Source organism: Equus asinus, chromosome X (assembly GCF_041296235.1).
Source record: "Equus asinus isolate D_3611 breed Donkey chromosome X, EquAss-T2T_v2, whole genome shotgun sequence".
Classification (NCBI taxonomy): domain Eukaryota; kingdom Metazoa; phylum Chordata; class Mammalia; order Perissodactyla; family Equidae; genus Equus; species Equus asinus.
Window position 1 is genome coordinate 750,001 of NC_091820.1, and position 21,187 is coordinate 771,187.

A 21,187-nucleotide genomic window follows, 5' to 3' on the forward strand; every position below is an offset into this window, starting at 1 on the left:
ATGCATCTCAAGGCTGAGAGGACAGCCTGCCCTCTGCAAGACCTACGTGACCGTGGATGGGTCTTCTGGAGCCAGGTCCTCATCGGGGACTTTAATTAAGAGCAAAGACTCTCCAGCTTGAGTCTGAACGCTACGGTTGACGAGTTCCCCTACTTCCATTCCACCCGTAGAGCAGGATTTGCGAGAGCATTCAGCAAGCATGGACCCAGCGGATGGGCGGGCGGCCGGGCACAGGCAGAGGGGTGGCAGTGTGGGTGGGAACCAGACAGCCCCCTCTGGAGTCCCCGATGGCCTGGTGACATTTCAGGGAAGGTGACCAAGGTCTTCGAGCCACGCCTTCCACGTTCTTACACTCAAGATTACCCTGTGGCTTTTACGAATTGGGGTTTTCTTTGAAGCATGAGGTACTCAACCCCAGTCGGAGGAGCTGAAGATTATCCAAATCGAGCACCTCCAAGCGTTTAGTTTGACAAGATGGATCTAGAAAGGGAGAGGAGACGAAAAAGAGTGGGCTTCCCAATTGCAACACACGAGCGGCAACTCCAGTCATGGGGTCAAAGGGCAATGCATCCACCTCGGACGTGACCATGGATCAGTATCCTCCCGTTTAATGACGTACCCCAGGGACGGCGCGGGACAGGATGGACGAAACATCTCTCAGCGCATCCAGTCGTGAGACGGCGAGAGGCAAAGCATCGTGGGACCTACCCAACGGAAGGAGACACCAAACGAAAAAGCCAAAACGCCTGGGGGAGAGGAAGGACAGAAAGACGGTCGGAAGCTGTCCTAAGCAGTCCCCAAGGGCGGGTCCTTCCAGGGAGGGTCTCCTCCTAGGGCCTGCAGAGGGCGCCGTCCTTCTAAAGCTTGTCCGCCATGATGGGTGTCGGGGAGGTTGAACCAAAACTCACCCCTCCTCAGATCAGCCTCCTGAAAGTAGGGCTGCACCTCTTGGGGGGGGGGTGGGCCACGAGGTCAAAATGATTCACGTCCTCCTCCGAAAAGCATTTGCGCCCTCTGCACGGCGTCGGTATCTGCACGAACGGTGCAGAAGGGTCACGGGGCAAAGGATGGTTGCATTAGCATGCATATTGCGTGCGTCACCACTGGGCCCCCGACAGCAAACACAACGCCCGTTTCACCTAAAAACGCCCCCGAGGAAGCAATAGGAATTAACTGAATTATTGTCTGACCTTGAAGGAGCCGCATTTTTCAATGCCCTGCGGGACACGACGCGGGGGGGAAGCCAAAATGACGCATCTGTGCACGCCGGCTGGCTGGCTAAGTGGCAAGGTTTTCGAGAGAAAACTAGGATTTTTGGGAAAACTCGTATCTGCCACCGGGGGCTGGACAGCTTCCCAAGGCTTGAAGACTCTTCTGATGAGGTCAGCGGTTAGACCAACAAATGTGATTTTTTTTTTTTTTATGTTTTTTTCCAGGATGTTGGAGAATGAAATGTGTCAACGTTTGGAAGACCTCCATGACTCGGGGAGCCCGTAGTTTCCAAAGGACCCACGAGCTCACGGTCTTTTCCAGATGATATATGCACCAATCAATGTTCATTGCATACAACAAGACTATTTCACGGATTTTGACTCCAGATTCCACATCGCGACTTAGCCATTAGGAAATGACCCCTGGTTGGCTTTTGGGATGGGGTCAAAGATCATCCACAATTATTTGGAAAAAAAAAAAAAAAAAGCTATCAACACCCTCCTCTCTTTTCCAGCTAAATATCTGCGCGAGGTTGGATCTTCTTCAACAGAAACAACAGATTGAATGCAAAAGCCGACGGGAGGATCCGGCTGTCTTCTCGGAAACCCCACATTTGCAAAAATGTAAGACGTTTGCAAAAAAAAAAAAAAAAAATGTAAAACGCCGCCACCTCTCTCCCTCCCTGGATTTTTTTTGTTTCGTGGTTTTGCCTTCTTAAAAAAAAAAAAAAAATATGCCACTTACACTAACGTGGGGTGTGTTTGTTTTCTGCCATGATATCGCACCAAATGGGAGAGCCCTTCACAGGCTGGAGCGCTCCCAGGATGACGACCCAGACGCACGTCTTCCCGCTACGCCGTCACGGAAATCTCTTGGAAATCAGAAGAGAAGGACCTGGAGTCGGTTGGAGGATGAACCTCACAGCTGGTCAATCTCCAAGCTAACCCTCCAGAAAAACTCACATTGCATCCAGGAGCAGGAAGCCCGCCACCGCTCTGGGGAGCCACGCAGAACGGGTTCACAAAAGGAAGGAGAATAAAACGACGATTTCATGCACGTCCCGTACGCTGAACTCAGCTTCTCCCTGTGAAACGCACACACAACACAGCCCTTCACGGGCGCCCATCACAGACGCTTCCAGCGAAACAAGTTCCATGCGCGTGCATGACTGTAATGTGCACCCACGTTGTTCTTTCTTTTTTTTTTTTTGAGGAAGATTAGCCCTGAGCTAACATCTGTTGCCAATCCTCCTCTTTTTTTTTTTTTTTTTTTTTTTGCTGAGGAAGACTGGCCCTGAGCTAACATCCATGCCCATCTTCCTCTACTTTCTATGTGGGACGCCTACCACAGCGTGGCTTGCCAAGCGGGGCCATGTCCACACCTGGGATCTGAACTGGCGAACCCCGGGCTGCCAAAGCGGAACATGCATGCTTAACTGCTGTGCCACCGGGCCGGCCCCCACGTTGTTATTTCTTAACACCCAACCAACAGTTCTGGACCAGTGACGTAGGATCCAGCACTTCCCTCTACCCGGCCATCTTCTCCCTCCAGGGGTCTTCCGTGGAGCTACTTCTTCCAGAACATTCCGGGCCCCTCCAGTGAGCCACACCTCCTTGGAGGGCCATCTCCAACCACCACAGAATCCCTCCCTCTGTGGATAAAGCCACATAAAATGGCCACAGGTGGTGTAAATAAGACCTTTTGCATATGGCGGCTCCGAGAGACCCCAGCATCTTCCCGTCATGCTAATCAGGAGCGTCCTCTGGGCACCTTCCAGGGCACCAGCTGCCTTGCCCGCACCACCTCTAATGCACAGAGACTCCCGGCAGGGCGGGCGACGGGCTTTGTTGCAGGTGCAGGAGCTCGGGTGTAGAGGTCAACGGGGAGACCCCGCTGGGACTGGGTCCATCCAGAACGAAGACCCTGAGCCCATTGCAAGAGGTGGGCTGCAGAGCGGACAGGAGAACCCAGCTGCCTCCTTGGAGGTCAAAGGTTGAAGTCATGGCCTCTAGTTCCTGGGTGTCAAGTGGAAGGTTCTTGAAGACATTGAAAGACCTTGAAGACATTGCAAAAATGTCTCACGTTTTTGCAAATGTGGGGCCTCCGAGAAGACAGCCGGGGTCTCCCGCCGACTTCTGCCTTCCGTCTGTCGCAACGTGTTGTTTCCATCGAAGGCTATCCAGCCTCGTGCAGATGTGGAGCCAGAAAACGGACCATTATTTGGATATTTTTTTTTTCAGATAATTAGGGATTATCTTTGACATTATCCCCAAAACCCAACAAGTGGCCATTTTGTAATGGCTAAGTTGCAATATCTGGAATCATTACCAATGAAATTTGCTTATTTTGTTCCCTTAAGACGGATTGGTCTATTAGCATTCGGGATGGGTCCTTTGCCCGTGTGTGGAAAGAAGAAAGAGAAACAGGATCCCAGGAGAAAGATGGTAGACCTTTCGTAAGACTATGCACTGTCATCATGCTGAGTTTTGGGGTTTTTTTTAATCCTCTTTTCCTCAATTTTTCCTTCCTTCCTATACATTCAAAGAGTTCATCCTAAGAGCTTGTCTCCATAACACACCCGGAATATGGTACCTTCCGACCTCCAACCTTTAGCAAACCCCCGGGGCCACCCAGCTCTGAGGATGGACCTGGGATTGTCCCCCAAACTGGGTTGAGACGGACAAATCCCAACATGCACGATCCTTAATCTGGGAAATCGGGAGCTCCCAGAACTGTAGACGGTTCCAGGTGACCACATCATGGGGAGGAAAGTGGGTGGATCCTCGTGACCCAAGAAGAGGGGCCTGGCCCACCACCCGCAAAAAAATAAAAAAAAAAAAAAAATGAGGAGGATTGGCAGCAGTTAGCTCAGGGCCAATCTTCCTCAAAAAAAAAAAATAAATAAAAAATGGCTAAGATAATTCCCTGCTGTTGCATTTCTGCATCATTTTTATTTCCGATGTTCTCAATAGAGCGTACGGCTCTGTGAAGTGTGAGTGAGCACAGAGTCAAACTCGGCCCCCTGGACGGCCAACTCTGAGGTTTGGTGAAGATGCCCGTGACCCATTCCTGGTCTGAATGCGGCCGTTTTACAAGCACCCAGATCCCACCCAGGCTTTGGAGAGAGGCGCCCCGTTGGGGAAGGGCAGAGCCGGCCTCAGAGAGGACCAGAAACTGCTAACACCACGACGCCGGCTTGCACAGCACGACTTCCTTCGGCAGAAAGAGAGAGAGAGATGCTGTTTCCTTCGATAATTAGTTTTAAACGGAAGCATCATTTGGGAACTGAAAATAAGGACGGGGAAAAATACACCTTCCTCCTCCAGCCTGCGAATGAACGGAAGATAAAGAACAGGTAAACCACGCAAGACCAGATTTCAAATTTCTCCCACTGACCTGAGATATATCGTCACCTTTTCACGTACTCACGAAATCACTGGAGAGGACACACAGGAGGGCATCGCGTCGGAAATGTGTTATTTCACACATGCAAACACACAACCTGAGACTAATTTAGCAAAATGTTGAGATCTGATAAAACTACATGGCAGGTCTACAAGGATCTTTATATCATTCTCTCCATGGTGGGGATTTTTTTTTTTTTTTTTTTTTTTTTTTTTTTGCTGAGGAAGAGTGCCGCTGAACTAACATCTGTGCCCATCTTCCTCTGTTTTGTATGTGGGATGGCGCCAAAGCATGGCTTGATGAGCCGTGTGTTGGTCCACGCCGGGATCTGAACCCTCGAACCCTGGGCCGCCGAAGTGGAGCGTGGGAACTTAACCACTGCACCACCGGGCCAGCCCTTCTCTCTCTATTTTATACACATGAAATATATATGAAATAAATGAATATGAAAATATTCATCATAAAAAATTTTAAAGGCCTCTTGAAACTCAAATAGTTGCTACGAAACCCAGAAGATCATTCGTGTCCATCAAACGCTTGCGTGTATTTCCCGTTTAAGAATATTTTGACAAGGCACACTCGCCTTCCACGGAAACTAAAACCCCGGGAAAGCGCTCCGCCTTTTGCTTTCGTGGGGTCGGATTTTCCTCCGTCGAGGCCCACCCACCACCCCTTCCGAGAGCCCTCGTTCACCTCCCGAGTGAGAAATGCTTCCCTTTTGCATGAATTTATTAGCCTTTGGCTTCGGCGGCTCCCGAAGGATCCAAGCCAGCGTTGCATTCCGAGAGCCGGTGCGTAAGGGCGGGGCAGAAAGAGCAAAATGAATTTTGTCTGAAGGTTGTGATGCCTCCGTCGGAACCACAGGCAAAAAGACGCCGTGGTTGTGCGAAACCCTTACAACCACCCGCCTGGTGCAGAAAGAAGACGTGAGCAGACGAGACGCCCTTTGGAAGAATTTCCTTTGAATCAGGTCTGTCTCGGGGAGTTGATTCATCCCCGTCACGGGGGGCCCACCCCTCCTGACCTCATCGAACCGCCAATCATCTCCCACAGGGCGCCCCGCTCCTAACGCCACCCCACTGGGGGTCAAAGGTGGATTTGGGGGCCGCAAATATTCAGTCCTTAGTGCTCCTGGAAAAGAGGGAAGGGCGAGGACCCTCCCATCCTTTTTGTATTCCTGAAAATGATTGACGGCCAAGAACCCCCTCCTGCCCCACAGGAGTCGGGTTAAGACTCAGGGATGCCCCCCCCCCCCCGCCCCGGTCATCCAGAACGAGGTCCGACACGGACCCTCCAATTTGCATTCTCAGGCTCCCGAGGAATGAGCAGCGGGACGAGGGACAGTCCCCGCAAACAACCCCTCTGCACACGAGCTGTCTACGAGGAAAGCAAGACGTTAGCAGCTCAAGCATTTGAAGAACGGCACCCGCTCACCCCCCACGCCCCCCACCCGGCGCTTTCTGGACCCCGAGAGAGAAATGCAAGGTCCTCTCTGCCGGCTTCAGAGGCATGCAGCTCGCCGTGACCGGGGCTGGCTCCAGATGGCAACAGCCCACTCGTCCTGTTGCAAAGAGCCGGCCCCCTCCTCGCCTCCCACGGCAAGAAGTGCTTTGCAAAGTCCATTGAGCTTGAATGCTTTGCCCGAGGAGCGGGAAATCCTCCGCACGGCATCCCACCGTGACGGCTCTAAAGGAAGGGCTGTGCAGAGAGTCTGTGGCCAGACAGAGTCTCTGGGCTGTGAGGACCCTGCAAAAAGGGGACGGGGCTGAATTTCCAGCTGAGGGCCCCAGGGCTTGACCGCCAGGCGGCCACGGAAAGGGGATACCTTGGGACTCCTTTCTTGCTGAAGCGGTCAATTCTCTGGGGACCCTGCGGGGGGGGGGCCGAATGCAGAATGCATCTGGGGCGTCGTAAGTTGTAGGGTTGTGTGTGTGCGCTCGTCACAAACCAAAGAGAATTGTCAGAGGGAACAGCGATGCGAACCAGCATCCTCCACAAGGCTGCTGTTTGTCACCCGAATAGGACGATGTCTTGAGGACGGACGTGGCAGCCGGGGGGAAAAGGCTGTGACCCCACGTGTCCAGATCGAGAGTCTGGAGACGTCACGGCCATCCCGATTCGGGCCCGGGCGTTGGCTGTAGCCAGTTGAACTTGGCCCCCCGAGCAGAGGCGTGCACCCTGGACCGGGGCCCGTGGGCTTCTCTGGAAGATGCACTCGGATGAGGTGAGGTCGCGCAGGGCTAGGGCGCGCCTTAAATCCAGTCACTGGTGTCCTCATGAGAAGAGGGAATTTTGGACGCAGATGCAGACGGGCCCCGTGAGGACGGACGCAGAGACGGGAGGGAGGCGGCCACCAGCCAGGGGACCCTGGAGCCCCGGACGCTGGAAGAGGCAGGAGGGACCCTCCCCTGGAGCCTCCGGAGGGAGCGCGGCCCTGCGACCCTTGACCCCAGACTCTGGGCTCCAGGACGGGGGAGGACGGATCCCGGGGGTTTAAGCCCCCTAGTTTGGGGTAATGTGTTACGGCGGCCCCAGGACACTGACACACCCTGTAAGGAATGCGTGTGTCTACATCAGGCGTTCATCCACACGTTTCTGAGAACGCCAGCTGATTTCCACAAAAGCGGCATAGACGAGGTGTGTTGTTTTGTTTTCCTGCGTTCCTTGTTTGGGCCCCTGACGTTTAGCTGTTACGCACGAGGAGGGCAGCAAGAAAGAGTAAACGAGAACGAACGGGAAGCGAAGGCAGGGCTTCCGGAGAGCCGGCGGGAGAAGTCACAGCCACGCTGGGCACGCGCGTCCTCAAATCTGGGAGAGCACGGTGAGGACGGTCTGTCCCCCGGGTGGGCGTGAGCATTGAATGCACATCTCCTCTACAAGGCCGTCTGGTTGTGAGGAGCCCGCTCGTTGCCCACCTATGGCCCGGGATCGATCCCCACCCCAGACGGCAGACACAGCCTCCAATAAGGCCCCGGGCCCCAGATGAAGCCATGGAGGGAGGGGAAGCGGCTCTTGATGGATATCGCCAGCTGGGGGGAAGGCAGTGTGCAACGCCAACCCACAAACACTCACGCGGGGGGGGGGGGAGGTCTCGCCAAGGGACGGAGAGTGACCCCAGGAAGGCAGCCTGGTCTGGCTTCATCCATCGCTTCTGGGCAAACTCAGAGAATCGGGGGGCAGGGGGGGTGCCAAAGTTGAGCATTTCAAAGCCACGTGCGGAGAAGACGAAGAATGACTCTAAATGAGGGACAGGCGAGACAGGCAAAACCCCAATTGGTATTAGCGTATTTTCCCCACCCCACGCCCCCACACCACCACCTCACTGTAAGGTCCCTAAGAGTGAGGGTTGAGTAGCACAGCGTCTTTGTCCTCCCAGCGATGGGCCAGAGCATGGCGGGTCCCCAGGAAGGAGCCACGACAGCACAGCAGCCATGCGACGGAATCCTTCTAGAACGTTCCAACGTGATGGGTGCGCGACCGGCTTCAGAGTCTGGACGTGCGAATCTGGAGTGGTGGCAGGGGGCTGGGGAGCAGCGTTTTTCAGAAGCCGCCAGCTCCACGGGGACGTGTTCTCATGCCACCCATGGCTTGGATGGCCAACAGCACCGCCTTCCCCTGCAGAGGGCAGAACGTGGACTGGAAGGTGGCTGCGGAGGTCCTGTGGGCCCTTCTAGACGCGTCCGGCTTCATTAAATATTCAGAAACACCACCGCCACCCCCTTTGCAGAAGGGTTCTCGGAGCTCCCGCGACCACAGCCGTTGGGTTGGCTGGAGGAAGGGAGGACCCGTGAGTCTGGCGGTGTGAGCATCGATGGAAAGATGGGCAGGGAGGAGAATGTCGGCCCCGGCCAGCGTCTTCAGGGCCCCAGGAGGAGGAGGTGGCAATGACAGAGACTCCGACTCAGGGACCCCGGAACGGTCTAAAATCAAGGAAGTGGCACAGAGATCTCCCCAGTGAAGAGCGGACCTCAGGAATTATCCACGGAAGGCTGTCCGCCATGATTTTTCCAGGGTATAACAGCAGGGCACATTCCCGAAGAAAAGGAGGTGCTTATTAGGATTCACAGAATCCGGATTTGGAGGAAACAGGACTCAAAAAAATAAAAGAAAAAGAGAGAGAACCCACCATTCCCCACCCCGAATCGCTTTACAACCCTCAGCTGGTTGCTTTCTTGGACAGAAGGAAGAGAAAAATCGATTCTCCGTGACTTGCATTTCCGTGGGGGAAGTGTCCTGTCTCTGGGTCCGTGTGTCCACACGCAGAAGTCATCTGGGACGCAACGGACTTCACTGAGAAAGGGCTTTAAAAAAAATAAGTATTTTATCACGTGCAAACTCGAGCCGCAAGGAGAACGGAGAGGCGGGGCTACAATGGCAGCTGCCATCTAAGAAAGTTGAGAAGTGACCGAGGGATTCCTCGTTTGATGTCGTGAGAGACTGTGTTACAATGAACACAAATCATCTCCGACTCTGATGGTGTCCGATCAACGCTCTAGGGAAGAGAAGGCTGTCCGGGGACAAAGGCGACGTTCCGTAAAATTTCTTACCAGAAACCTACTCACCAAGGGACAAAGGGATCAAGGAAAAATGAATATGAACACGGATTAATTCATTTCTGGGAGCGGCAGAGGAAAAGGCCACGCTCTCAGTTTGCAGTGAAAGTTGCAAAATTTCAACTCGGGAGAGAAGGTTTAAAAATTAAGGAAATACCGCATCCAAGGTCAGACAGACAGTTCAGATTCGCTTCTCCCGATATTCATTCTGACAATTATCTTAAATTAAATATGATCCTAACATAGGGCTCAGTGAAGCCACGGAATTAATGAGTCTTTCCTGTAGCTCAGATGAAAGAGCATATTGTAGAAGGACAGACGTGAATGTGCCATTCAGGGCCAGCAGTTAGCTGGGCATCCCCCGGGGAGCCCATTAACGTCTCTGGGCATCAGCTCTAAAATGTTGTGATTTTATGTGATAATAACAATGGTGAATAAGAGAGCAGTAATCATTACCATCATCATCACCATCACCCTCATAATCACCATCAACACCAGCATCATCGTCACCATTACCATCATCATCATCATCACTATTACCATCATCACCATCAACACCATCATCATCACCACCACCACCATCATCATCATCATCACCATCACCACCACCACCATCATCATCATCATCACCACCATCACAATCATCATCATCATCATCCCCATCACCACCATCATCATCACCATTACCATCACTGTCACATCCACCATCATCATCACCATCACCATCATCATCACTATTACAATCATCATCATCACCATCAACACCACCATCATCATCATCATCACTATTACCACCATCACAATCATCATCATCCCCATCACCACCATCATCATCATCATCACCATCATCATCATCATCACTATTACCACCATCACAATCATCATCATCCCCATCACCACCATCATCATCATCATCACCATCATCATCATCATCACTATTACAATCATCACAATCATCATCATCACCATCACCACCACCATCACAATCATCATCATCACTATTACATCACACTCATCAACACCATCACCATCATTGTCACCATCATCGTCACTATAATCACCATTACCATTACCATCATCACCATCACCATCATCATTATCACCATCAGCACCGCCATCACCATCACACCACCACTGCCATCACCATCATCACCACCACCATCATTACCATCAACATCATTATCATCACATCACCATCATCATTATCATCACCATCAGCACCACCATCACCATCATCACCACCACTGCCATCACCATCATCACCACCACCACCACTACCGCCATCACCATCATCACCATCACTGCCATCATCATCACCACCACCACCATCATTACCATCAACATCATTATCATCACATCACCATCATCATTATCATCACCATCAGCACCACCATCACCATCATCACCACCACTGCCATCACCATCATCACCACCACCACCACTACCGCCATCACCATCATCACCATCACTGCCATCACCATCATCACCACCACCATCATTACCATCAACATCATTATCATCACATCACCATCATCATTATCATCACCATCAGCACCACCATCACCATCATCACCACCACTGCCATCACCATCATCACCACCACCACCACTACCGCCATCACCATCATCACCATCACTGCCATCACCATCACCACCACCACCATCACCACAAAACCACCACCATCATCACCATCACCACCATCATCACCATCACCACCATCATCACCACAAGAAAACCAGCATCACCACCACCACCATTACCATCACCACCAGTACCATCACAACTGCAACCACCATCATCATCACCATCATCATCACCACCATCACTGTCACCATTATCGCAATCCTCCTCAGAGCGGCTGTCATTCACTGAGATCCCACAGTTTACGAGATGTTCTCCCGCACGTTCTTTGGGCCAGTGCTCCTCACGTGCCTCTAACGTGCCAGGGGCCGTGCCGAGGGCTAGAGAAATCAGTGACGCCGTTAAACCAACCGCAGGGCGACGTGTGAGACCAATGAGCCAGAAGGAGTTGAGGGAGCGGAAAGTGGAGGCACGTGACTTTAGGACCGCTCCCTTGGGGTCTGCTGTGAAAGGTCAGAAGTCCAGGGTGAGGAGGATTTGGATGGTCAGGAGGAAGAAGAGAACGGCCAAGAAGCAGAGACCCCGTGCGCACGTCTGCAGCTACGGGGAGGAGCCACGAAGGGCACCCTGCGCGTGTGGGTTGAAGCAGGTAAGGCAGACGCATGCCTCCGGACTGCAGGCTGGGCCAGGCCAGAGAGGGGAGAACGTGGAAGCTGGGAGGCCAGCTTGGAGGCGGGGGTATGGACCAGGTAAGGGGACAAGTGTGAGCTGGGGGAGCGGGGTTGGTGGCCGCAACACAGAAAAGGAATGGATGCTTGAGACATCGGTTCTTTCATTCGCCGCCCCCGCGACAAGACAAATCCCACGGGGAGCAAGAACCCATCGGAGGGCGTTAAAAAATTATTTTGCCGAGCGCACACGAAGGGCCAGGCCGTGACGGAGCCTTGGGACGATGTCCCGGAACCAGCCAAAGAGTTATGGCTTCTTGGGGTTCGGACACAACCCCCCAAAAAGGGGCGAGAAATTAGCACACACGCACGAGCCACAGTCCTTTCCGCCCCCGTAGCCACAGCAGACATCACTAATCCATCCCTCATCGCTCCCCGCCGGATCATTCTCATCTCAGGGGTGCCGGGCAGCCAGAACCAGCCAACCAGGCCGAGGATCGGAATCCCATTTGTCGTCCGTCCAATTCACGCTTCGGGTGTAGACGGAGCGCCTCCTGCCTTCCATCGACTGCTACGAAATTAATTTCTCTAGCGGCTCGGCAACGAAGGGATGGGGAATGAACCCTGCATGCTTCTTTTGCAAGTGAAGTTCGATCGCTCAGCTGAAGCCAGACTTTGTCTATGCAGCTTGGATGAGGAGGGTTGGCTTTGTTCTTGCATTTTTTTTTTTTTTTTTTTTTGCAGGAGGAAAGATGAATAATTGCTTGCTGGATCATTATTCTTTCCTTTCCTTCAAAGAAACTATTATTGATTTTGCTTTTGGCTCCTGGGTTCTTTTGACTCGGTATTTTATTTCCACACCATGTTATTCCTTTCATACGCCTACTTTCCAATTTATACTTCATGCCCTGGGCGCCTGGTCGTAATTTTCTTTTCATTTATGACCAGGACAGGAACGGAGAGCCACACCGACTCTCTTCCTATTTCAGCTGTGTTCCATAGACTGTGACACCTTCTATCTATCTCCATTTCGTTGTTGATAAAATATTTTGTTCCTGGCTACGAATCCCCTCTCTGTCTACATGCTTCAAAAGGGCAGCTTTCACAAACGAACGTGCGTTCGGGCATCTGGAAATTCCGTTTTTAATCAGTAAAATTAACTATTAAAAGGGGGCTTCTCCCACCCCCACTATCAGCTGAGGCAGCAAGGCCGTGGATGGAGGCATATAAAGTGGCAGGAACCTCGAGTGCGGAAGTTTCCAGAGGAAATGGGGCGGGCGAGGCGGGTAGGTCCCACGATGCTGAGACCTCAACCAGATCAAGGATGTGCAAAGGGGCCGGGGTCGGGGGAGATCAGAAGTCAGACAGCAGAAACGCCTGGAGAAAACCATTGGCCACTCTGCACCCCCATCCTTGCCTGGAAGGGAAGGAAGCTGCAGGAACCCCCCGTCACCCCAGAACCTGAACTTTGTTACCTGCGGGGGAAGACACGGGGGCCCGGCTCACTCCCGAGGACGCCTCTGGCCATGACAGGAGGACAGAGGCGGCTCCATGGGGACTGGCCATCCCCCCAGGGCTGGTGGGGGCATAAGGTTTGTGGACAACACCAGAGAGCGAGTCCTATGGGATCACCATAGGTCCCACTCAAAGGGGCCACCAGGATGGGCCACGGGACCCCAGTGGCAAGAAGCTTGTGGTACAATCCACATCCACCTGCAGACCTTTTTCCATCAGCCCAAGTGAAATCCTACAGGATTTGTCCTTTGGTGACTGGCTTCTTTCACTGAGCATCACGGCCTCACGGTCCATCCATGTTGTGGCCTGTGTCAGAATTTCCTTCCTTTTTGACGGCTGAGTAATATTCCACCGTGTGCACGGACCACATTCCATTTCTCTGTTCATCCATCGATGATATCTTTTTGGGGAGGCCAGCAATCAACCCAGAGAGCATCTCTAGGTAATTCTTAGGATCTGCTCAAATGCACCAGCTCTTGTACCCGCCCAGCCCCCGCCACTGGCATCATCATTCACTAAGAAAATTATAACAAGACTTGCAAATTTCCCATTATGGAAACTGAGGCAGTGCCACAGTCCCAGAGCTCAGTCCCTTGAGAAAGGGGTCAGCTTGCCCTGAGCAAAGCATCTTCCTGGGGACCCCCTGCCTCTGTCTGGGTCAGGCGGGAGCCCGGTCTCCACCCTGTCCCACACTTTTGCAAAAAAAAAAAGAAAAAAGTAAGGTCTCATGGACACCTCCTGGGGCACATTCCATCTCTGTGGAGGCATCTGGGGCTGCAGAGTGTGAGAAACAGAGCAAACAGCCCCAAATTTCCACCTCGCCAGCATTTCAGAAGGGACAGCTTTATTCACGGTGTTTAATCATTTTTAAAGCTACAGCGGGAGGCAGAGGAATTTGCAAACTAAAGGGAACGACCGAGACCGACTGTAACTCGGATCTCGACACGCGCCCAGGACGGAGCTGTCAACCTCACGTCTCCCAGATGGGGCGTCGGCGGCGCGCGGTGCATGGGCTCCCCGCCCCTCCACGGCCTGGGTTATCTCTCGCAGACGGAGCCAGGAGAGCAGCCAGGATACGACTATCTCGCCGGGTTGACAAAGCCATCTTTTTTTTTTTTTTTTTTTCCTCCCGGAACAACCCTCATTATTTCTTATCTGTGAAACAGCGCGTGCAAGATGAGCCGCTCAAGCCGCTGATAATCTTCTGGGTAATTAACTTGTAAAACGGCCTCTGTCCTCGTTAATAGGTGGAATTGAGAAATGTGCCTGAATGGCATTTGCAGAGCAAATTATGGGAGATCAGTCATTCAGCTCCCGGCACGTCTTAAAGCTCCCCCCAACCCCCAGTCCGAGGAAAGGGAAGCTCGAGACTCTGGCTGTCAGACTGGAATAGCTGTAACGTCTAAACCCCATCGAACCTCTGACCTCTAACCCCGACCCCGTCCCTGACCCTCCCTGAGAGTAACGTTACAGCTGGAGTTTTCAGAAAGTGGAGACAAAGTCCGCTGTCATTCACCCTCCTTTGCAGAAACCCACCTCCCGGGTAGGTCTGGACGTTGACATGCTGATTCATAAGCATTTAAGATCGATTTCTCCATTTTCTGTAAACGTAAAACAGCGCCCAGAATTAAAGTCGCGTAGTTTCAAAAATATAATAAAAATATAGAAATGGGCAGGTCCGGCCACACCTGCCAGGTGAGTGAGTATCCCACAGTGACCCCCTCTACACTCCCCTGGGCACAAGGAAAGAATGTGTGTTAGAGGTAAGAGGGTTTTTTTTTACAACTTGTTTCGCAAAAAGAAGTTTAAAAAAACACGTTCACTGCGGAAAGCAGGATGGAGATTTCTCAAAAAAAACAAAAACTGAAATACCATGTGATCCAGCCATCCAGCCTACTGGGTATTTATTCACAGAACTTGAAAACAAGAATGCATAAAGATACATGAACCCCTATTCATCGCAGCCTTATTCACAACAGCCAAGATGCGGAAGCAACCTAGGCGCCCATCAATGGGTGAATGGAGAAAGGAGATGTGGTGTCTACACAATGGAATACTACTCAGCCATGAAAAAGATGAAATCGAGCCATTCATGACAACATGGATGGAACCTGAGGGTATTACGCTAAGCAAAATAAGTCAGACCGAGAAAGACAAACATCATAGGATTTCCCGCCAATGTGGAAGATAAACAAGCACACGGATAAAGAGAACAGATGACTGGTTTTGGGGAGAAAGGATGGCATCTGAGTCTTGCCCAGGTGGAAGGGCGGGGTGGAAATTGTGGACTCTCGGCTGGAACCCGAGACGGGCTGCGTCTTAGAAGAAAGGGCTGTGTCTCAAGATTAGGAGCCGCACGCAAGGCCCCGCGGCAAAACGGAAATAGACTCCTCCTGACGAGACCTTTCGGCGAGCTTCCACGAGATCCAGACTTTAAAATAACTATTTTAAGACGTTAAAATAACTATTAGGAAGGAAAGAGTCTACAAGAAAAGATGGACGCCACGCGGGAAGACACAAAGAACGCGAAGAAAAGATGGGTAACCTAAAAATAACCAAATGCAAATTCTCAAGCTGAAAAAAAATACAGTTTGTTTGGCTGAAAATCAAACTCCAGTCATGGGATTAAAAGCATGTTAGTCGCAAATGAAAAGAAAAATGTTTGGCGAACTTGAGATGGGTCAAGAGAAATCATCCAAAGCCAAATAAAGTCGGATAAAATGAAGGGACCTCAATGGACTGTCAGTGTCACACAATCTAACGTACGTGGAATTGTGGACCCATAAGGACAAGACGGGAAAACAGAGCAGAAAAAGTATTTGGAAAAAAAAAAATGGCTAAAAATTTTCCAAATTTTATCAAAATCATCTACCTAAAGATACAGGGAAAGGAAACCTTTTAAACCCCAGCAGGATAAACATGGGGATAAAACAAAACAAAACAAAACAAAACAAAACACCTAGGAATATTATCAAAGCTCTGAAAACAAAAAATAGCAAAAAGAACATAAAAAGGCACATGATATTCAGGAAATGTTGATGATAATTGTAGCTGACGTCTCATTCGGAACAAAAGGCCAGAAGTCCATGTCACAACAGCTTTAATATCCTGGGGATGTTTTCAAGCCAGAATTCTGGATCCAGGGAAAAAGCTTTCAAAATGGAACGCAAGAAGGTGACATTATCAGAGGGATGAAAGTTGCGGGAATTGATCGTGCGCGGACCCACAGTCAACACAAGGCTAAAGGAAGTGCCTCGGGCGGGAGTGCAATGGCACCGGGTGGAAATTTCGATCTACAGGCAGGAACGAGGCGAGCGATCACTGTTATCTGCTATCTGCAGGTCCTCAGCATCATGCAAATCCTGGGGCCTGCCTGGTGGTGCAGAGGTTAAGCACGCACATTCCGCTTGGGCGGCCCGGGGTTCACAGGTTCGGATCCCGGGTGCGGACATGGTGCTGCTCGGCACGCCATGCTGTGGTGGGCGTCCCACAGATAAAGTAGAGGAAGATGGGCATGGATGTCAGCTCAGGGCCAGTCTTCCTCAGCAAAAAGAGGAGGATTGGTAGCAGATGCTAGCTCAGGGCCAATCTTCCTCAGCAAAAAGAGGAAGATTGGCAGCAGTCAGCTCAGGGCCAATCTTCCTCAAAAAAAAAAAAAAAAAAGATCATGCAAATCCTGACACGGCACTCCAGAAAGAGAGAAACTTTGTGCCAGAAGAAAAGCCTTTATGACAAAACCTGCAAATAAACGAAATAGAAATATTTATCTTCAAGGCATAGGATGGTCCCTTACGGAGACCGTCTTGGCGGTGAGAGCTTCCAATATCCACTAACAGATGGTTCTAACAGATTTCTAACTTGCTAACGCAATGGGTTCTGTACCCCTGAAACCACGTACCGGCCGGATGAGGATACAAAGCGGAGGACCACGGATGTGCGAAGGGAGGTGGCTGGAGGCACAGCCCTCCATACGGACGTGCGCGGGATCAGGCACACGCTGGCCAAGCCGCTGTTCCGCCTCAGAATCCAGACACACAGCATTTCACGCACACGCTGTCCCTTCTCGTTGAACGAGGAGACTGTTCCAGGAACGGCTATACGTCCGGCTCTTATCTAAGTGTTTGAAATATCATTACCTAATACTTCCAACTTTATATATTTTTTTTTTTTAGAAAAAAACCTTTTCTACTATGTGTTTATATTCTATATCAACTAAAGTTGACTTCATTTCCCCCACGGAGGAAAAAAAAAAATATATTATGGAAGTACCATACCCAAATAATGTTTTAGACACTGTACCATGTGGATGATCTCTGATTTTCGAGTTTAAAAGCATCTTGAGATGTGTTCGAAGGAACTGATCCGAATGCAAGAATTCCGGCCCCATGAAGGAAAGAAAAACAATGAGGCGAAACAGGACAAAAGGAGCAGCGACGTGGTGGGGAGTGAGAAGAGCACATAAATTACGGGTAGGGGAAGAGAACGCGGCAGGCAATAGGAGAAGGAAAATCCGCCCCTGTGGGATTTTGTGCAAATCGTCTCAGTATTTATAGGGAGGCTGAGAAAACCAAGCCAGACGATCGCCCTTTCTCAGGGCGCCCACCTTGCTACGGCTTCGAAAGGTTACAACCGCTCGTTAGGACCCCGAGAAACGCGGAGCTTTTCATACAAGGACGCGCGGCGAGAGCCGTTAAGAGCCGATTAAATTTTCAGAAAGCGCCGCGCTCTGCCTTCCATGCCTCCGGAAAAGACACAACGACCTTCTCCACCTCCTAATTACCCGCAGGAAATCACGTCTGTCCGCCTGTCCATCATCTGTCTACCCGGACGTGCCGGCTCACTGGCTAACTCAGGACACTGGGTTAAAAATGAAAGTGGAAAAAAGTTAAAAGGACTGGTATGAAAAATGACGCAGTCATTAAGGGGCATTTTACGCTAAATAAGGAAGATAAAGGTGGTCTCGAGCACATGCGGGGCCAAATATACGTCCAGGATACCGTTAAAACGTCTCTTGGGAACACCATTGACGGTTGGCCCACAACATCATGCCAACTGCTTCATCGCAGAAATTATGAGTCAAGAACTCTTCGCAATGAAGAAACACGATGCACGGGGACCGAAAAATCTACGCAATCAACACTTACACTCACGTGTCTCCAAACGTGCCAACCTTCCTTCTGATTTCTACAAAATCAGACCATCTACGAGTAGAACGAAGATGGTAGGTGTCTACTCGCCTCATGGTAGGCGTCTACTCGCCTCAAGGTGGGTCCACCTTCAAGGTGTGAATTCCCTCTTGGATGATGAAGACGAGTAGATGCCCTTCCACCTTCCAGAGACTTTCTCACCCATCACCACGGTGAATACTGACTTTAGACTACCTTTTTTTTGGTTTTCACGCCCAATCCGTGTTTTATATTTAGTTGGACAACCCCATAACGACGGTTCGTCGAGACGCGTTTCCCAGTATCTGGCAGCGAGGTGCACACTGTTGGCTTTCTTGACACAGGTCAAGCTTACGAGGCGCGGACCCCTGTTTTCTTTCCATAAAAGCAAACCAGAAGTAACGCCTAAAGGAGGCACATGTGTCAACCGGCCGGTCCGTCTTCCCGATAAAGATGGAGCCAGGTATTGCTGGCGGAACGGCGTCAGGAAAGATCTACATTGGTGAGGAAGACACTCCCGACGATGGAAGCTGTGCGATCGGGACCAAAGCAAGGGACATCTTTCCCCTTTTAAAGAAGAGGACAGACATCGTGTTTTCAGTTGGATCACACGGCAGATTTAGGGTTCAAGAATTCCACCACGGCTTGCGTGAGTCTCGGGAAAAACGCAGAAACCAGAATTTACCTTCCTCAAGTCCTTCCAAGAGCATTTAAATACTTATCTGTTCCCACTTGGGTTCCTTGGAACCCCATTATGCCATTTTGTGGCTTGTTTTGGTGACGTTGTTGGGATATTTTTTTAAAAAATAAATTAGCAAGACGATCTGCTCCAAATAAGAGAGGTTTCACCAGCAGATAATAACTCGAGGGCCATCAAGGTGTTGCCACTGTGGATATGTGATGATAAGGTATTAAAAATCTTACCCGGAAAAATCTCGAGATTGGGAGATGAGCCCTGTCGTCTCGGTTCCTGACAACAGGCATAAATTTATCATCCCCAGGAGCTCCAATGAGCTGGAGGCTGGCGTGCCGGGACCCTCCCGTTGCACCCAAAATAGGACCTCAAGTGATTGCAAAGGCAGAAAGCGCCAGAAAGTAGAGAAGAGAAAGGATTCAACCAAGAACTAAGAGAAAAGGATGAAGGACAGAGAAGAGAAGGGGCGGGAGGATGGCAGGCAGAGAGGTGCAAGGTGTTTAGAAATAACTGTGTTCTTGACAGTCATGTGCTGACGTCGTTAGGACGTGTGCTTACTTGCTCCAAAAAAAGGAATCCACCCAGCCATGATTCCCCAACGCTACAGGAATTAGGGAAGAGCCACAGGCAATGAACAAGTGGGGCTCCCTCTGGCCTCGTGCTGAGTGGGGTAATTGCAGGCTGTGTGGACGAGAAGCTCGGGGGCTCCAGGAGGTGCAGCCGGTCGAGAGAGAAGCCCGTCCGCAGAGCTGGGGGAGCTCGGTTCTGCAGAGCATCCTGACCTAGGCGGGGTCCGGCCATGTTTGTAGGGAGATGTGCCAAGAGGAAGCAGGGGTGTTGACCAACGGCCACCGAGGGGCAAGGAGACACGGCTTCCCCAGCTGGCCACCTGCAGGAGCCGCTGCTGCACCCGCCATGCCCGTGGGCAGTGGGTCCCGCTCACAGGGTAGTGGGCCCGGGGTTGGCTGGACCATGGGTCCGGGGGCTCCCGAGCTTGGCTGCGGATTCAGCCAAGGAGAAGGTCAGTTTGAGGGCTACAGCCAAACTGCCCCCGCCTGGCCCGGCGTCAGCATCCTCCACTTGTCTCACGGTGGTCCCCCCCGTGAGTGGACGTGCTGGGACCTCAACCGACCGACTTCCAAACCTCGGGCTTCTGAGGTTGCAAAACCAATATGGCGCTGCTCTCACGTTTGGCCAAGGCACACAAGAGCAACTTAAAAAGTTCGTGGCTGTATGTGAGTCTGAGTGTGTGTGGGTGGAATCAGGGCCTCACCTCCTCGCTGGACCAGCTCCCCCGTCCCCGTGGGAGTGACCACGTTCACGCTGGCTCAGGCCACAACCCCCCAGCTCCCCGTCCAGCCGCCTCCAGTCCTTCTGGATGGAGCCACCGTCAGGAATGGGCTCGCCATGAAGAAACAAGAGCAGACGAGCCGCAGGCGTGTCACAGGTTTGAGGAGAGGGGCCCGCCTGCTTCCAGAAGGGACACCATCATCCCAGCGATGAAGAACCATCCCCTGCCCCACTGCCGGCCCCAGCAGCCTCCTCTCTGGCCCAGAAGGGCTGCCAAAGACCTTTCCCTTTCATCCAAGTGCTTTCTGCACCCAAATCTGAACCTCAACGTACAGAACTGAAGACACCACGGAATTTGTTCAAAGGCGTTCTTGAAATCTCCTTCCTCCGATGCATCCAGGCCAGCCATACGTAGCCCCGAATGAACCTTTTCTCCTTCCCTGGTTAGGTTGACAACATAAGCGCGTTTTGGTGAATTCTTCTTTAAACTATAGTTTTTTAAAAAAAAAATTCATTCAGATTTTTTCTCAAAGTCATGGAAAAAACAACACGTGCTCCAGACGTTTCTCGCGAGACCCCTGTTTTGGTCTGGAAAGTATGGTTTCGTGCATTGAGGATGGCAGTGGTTCTTGACCTTAGGGGTGCATGGGGATCCCGAAGAGGGCTGTGAAAATGCAGATTCCCGGGCGCACCCATGAGTCCTAAGGCACGGAGCTGGGAATCTGCATTTCTAACGTGCTCCCAGGGATGCCGGCGCGGCGGGTCCGGAAATGCATGCTGGGATGCTCTGTGCCTCCGTGAACCACTGCAGACAGGAGGGGGACAATGATGGGCTGTCACAACTATCGATCATTTCTGCCCCGGGAGGCAGGTCACAGAGACAAGGAAACAGCTCCCATCTGCAATGGCTGCCTGATATTGCACAGAGAGCTAGGCCGTGGGCGATGGGGAAGCCCCCTTGGTGGTCTGTCCCAAGATGGAAGGGAATGGCCATGAAGGGCGTCGGAGGCCACTGGGACTTTCAACACTGCCCAGCCTTCGCAGAGCACAGCACAGCACGTGCCCACATGACCTGGACTGGGGACTAAAGACACGACAGGACAA

General features: G+C 51.6%; 1 protein-coding gene across 4 annotated transcripts in view; it reads right to left on the reverse strand.

Moving 5' to 3' along the window:
* Positions 1-21,187, reverse strand: part of DHRSX (dehydrogenase/reductase X-linked) — a 129,799-nt gene that overhangs the window by 75,352 nt on the left and 33,260 nt on the right. The gene's annotated exons all lie outside the window — the stretch shown is intronic.